Source organism: Geospiza fortis, unplaced genomic scaffold (assembly GCF_000277835.1).
Source record: "Geospiza fortis unplaced genomic scaffold, GeoFor_1.0 scaffold92, whole genome shotgun sequence".
NCBI classification, from domain to species: domain Eukaryota; kingdom Metazoa; phylum Chordata; class Aves; order Passeriformes; family Thraupidae; genus Geospiza; species Geospiza fortis.
The window spans coordinates 2,526,465-2,529,629 of record NW_005054389.1 but is presented as its reverse complement, the minus strand read 5'-3'; positions in this window follow the sequence as shown (position 1 = coordinate 2,529,629).

The following is a 3,165-nucleotide window of genomic DNA, read 5'->3' as shown; positions in this document are numbered from 1 at the left end:
CATTCCTGCAGGCACTGCTCTGGGCTCAGCAGGGCCACAGCAGGAGCCACGTGCTCTGCAGCCTCCTGCCCACACTCCACAGCCTTTTGGCTAATTACAGGGGCTGGCAGCTGCTCTGCCTTCATTCCAAGGCAGGCCCTCGCTTCATTTGCCTCCTGCCAAAAATAATCTGAGCTCAGAGAGCAACAGAGGTCATCTCTACTTGGAAATCTCAATGTTTTCTGCCTTCCTTCTCAATTCCAGGCACTTACATTGTGGATGAATTTCACTTAGATGCCCTACAACTGACTGTAATAACAACCACAACTATAATAGAGGAGCAGGAAGATCTGTCTAACTGCAGATACAATATATTCTTAATCCCCTGCCCTCAGTCTGGCAGAGCATTAACCCTTGCTTTTTGCCCTCTATACAGAAATGCCACAAAAACGTCCTTTGGAAGAAGATACATTGGCACCTTGACCAGTACCAGTGTTTCTACTAAAGCAGGGTTTTTTTACAATGGAACTGGCCTTGGGCTTCTCAGCAATATCCTGGTTTAAGGCTGTAGTCAAGAGATGTGAGGAAGGGATAGAGGGAGAGCCTGAAAGAGGGCAGAGAGCTGAGCAGTCCGAGGTGGCACAGTGTTACATGAAGTTGGCTGAGAGTTATGAACCTGTAAGGGAGGAGTTCAGGTTGGGAGGACAGCAGCTATTTCACAGGGACTTTGAAAAGAGCCAGGAGATTCTCTTCTGCCCAGACTCACCAGCTGCTCTTTAATCCTCCTCCCCCTGGTCCCTGCCCCACATGCCCCACTTCCCCCCAAGGCAGAGCCCAGTGGGAAGCTCTGCAGGGCACAGCTTACTGGTCCTGCAGCCAGGCTGGGAGCCAGGCAGGGCAGGGAGCACTGGTGCTGCTGGGAGGGCTGATGCCAGTCCCTCACTCACAGAAGGAGTTTTCTCCCACACACACCAGGCCCTCCATCAGCCAAGGCCCCCTCTGAGCACTCAGCAGAGAGCTGGGCTGGAGAGAGGAACATGGTGTTCTGTTACAGCCCATCACCTCTGACACAGCAGAGCAGGTACCTGCCCTCCAGGCAGCAGCCCACTTTGCTCATGTGGGCAGCCAGCCATGCTCTGTAACAGAGCCCAGGAGCAGCAGGGAATGTTCCTCTCCACTGATCTTTCCACTGTGATTGCACCAGGCTGCAAGCCTGTACTCAACTCACTCATGCCCAGCCCCTGCTCCTGAGTGGCCTCTGGGTGCACTGGTTTGAGCTGGGGCTCAGTGCTGTCCTGAAAGTTTCTCAGGCTTATCCACAGCAAAACCAAAGGTGCTGTGTTACACCCTTGGCGCTCTTCCCTCCCCTACACAGCCAGCTGCTTATGTGCACAGCTCCTCATCTTCAGCACCCACAAGTTCCTGTTATTTCAGAGCTCTTTGGCATCTTTCCTTTTCCCCTCCTTGGGGTAGTCCTGGCCTACTGGGCCATGTCTAACCAAAAGCATTTCCCAAGCCTTTTCTCCTTTCTTGTCTTCATGCTTCCTGCAGTCCTTCCTGCTCAAATTTTAGAGGCTCCATGCCTTCGGCTCAGCCTGTCCTAAGCTGCCATCAGCTCTTCCCATCCCTGTTCAATCTGACTCACACCAGAAGCACAGACAGATCTCTTCATGGAGAACATTTTAGAGCAATGTCTTGGTCTTGTGGATCATTTAAAGTAAGCCATCAACATTATTATCAGGCCAAAGCATTTTCCCTGGCTAATGTATGTCAAGTCCTGTCACAGCTGAGATCAAAGGCCATGCTTCTCCTCCCAGCTTTTTTACAGAATTGCTCCACTGCCATGACACCCCCTGCACATGGGAAGTGAGGGTCAGGTACCAAAAGGATAGCAGAGACAACAGGTTTAACTCCACATCCACTTTCCCAGTGGGCTCAGCCTCACAAATGAAACCTAGAATTGGCAAAATGAAGTGCTGGTATGGGAAGCAGTGAAATAACAGAGCATGGGCCTAAGTTTACTATTCTGTGTTACTGCTGGGCACAAACCAGAACAATGAGGGGCCCTTCAGCATCACCTTTCAGTGCTTCATAGAACTGCTACTGATAGGGACTTTGAAATGTGACCCAAGTCAGTAACAATTGCTTGTTAAATTGATACACTTTGAAAGATACTGCTGTCTAAAAGCTGTGCAGAGGTTTCAGACACTGGGTTCATGGACTAATGGCATTTATGAGTTAATATTTAACTGACAGCAAAAATCATCTATATGGTTCATTCCTTTCTTTTTTCCTGTATGTAACAGCCCATTTTTTTATTTCCTATTACTTTTTGTTTGCTAATAAATTTAAATAGCCTCCCAAATGGACCTGGTAGTTTAATGAATTGTTCTCTATCTTCCCACATTCACGGCATTAAAAGAAAAAAAAAAACACTTAATTTCAACTTTGTATCTTGCAATCTCTTTCTGGCTGACGCTTTCCCACTTGGAAGACTCCCTTCCAGCTTCAACAACATGTTAAAATATTCTCCTACTTTGGCCTGTGGTGCCAAGGCAAAATTCTGCTCATTATTTCCTTTGAAAGACACAGAGCTCAAGTGTTGGTTTACATGCACACACACCACCCTCATTTTGGGCTTCCTTACTATTCCCTGTTGGGTTTTGTGGGTTAAGAATTTATGAGCCATGGACACTGCAGTTAAACATCCTGGCCACACACAGCTTTGCACAAGGCATAAAATCTAATATTGAAAATCAAAGAGCATTAGCACTGACAGCAAGTACAGACCAGTGACCCCAAAATGCCAAAGGCTTTCAGGTGCTGTTAGAGCAGCTGAAGCTCTCTGGCATTTAGAGAAAAATGGATGACTGAGTAGTCATTCAGCAAAACAACCAGCCAGGCAAAACAAAATAGAGGGTGGCTTTGGGGGCAGAAGGGAAACAAACAATGTGTGGCTGCTCGTCAGTGTTCCCTCTTCTGCACGTGCAGGGCTGAGACACCAGCAGTGTAACAAAGCCAGGCCAGCGTGCTTCTCTTGCACAGCAACAGGGATTTCATGGACAAGCCTGCCAGGGAATATTAAACAACAGCATTGTAAAAAAGGAGATCGGTTTACTAGAAGAGGCAAACAACGAGTGTGTCTCGCTGCTGCAATGCATTCCTCTGCCCAGAAATGCCATGCAA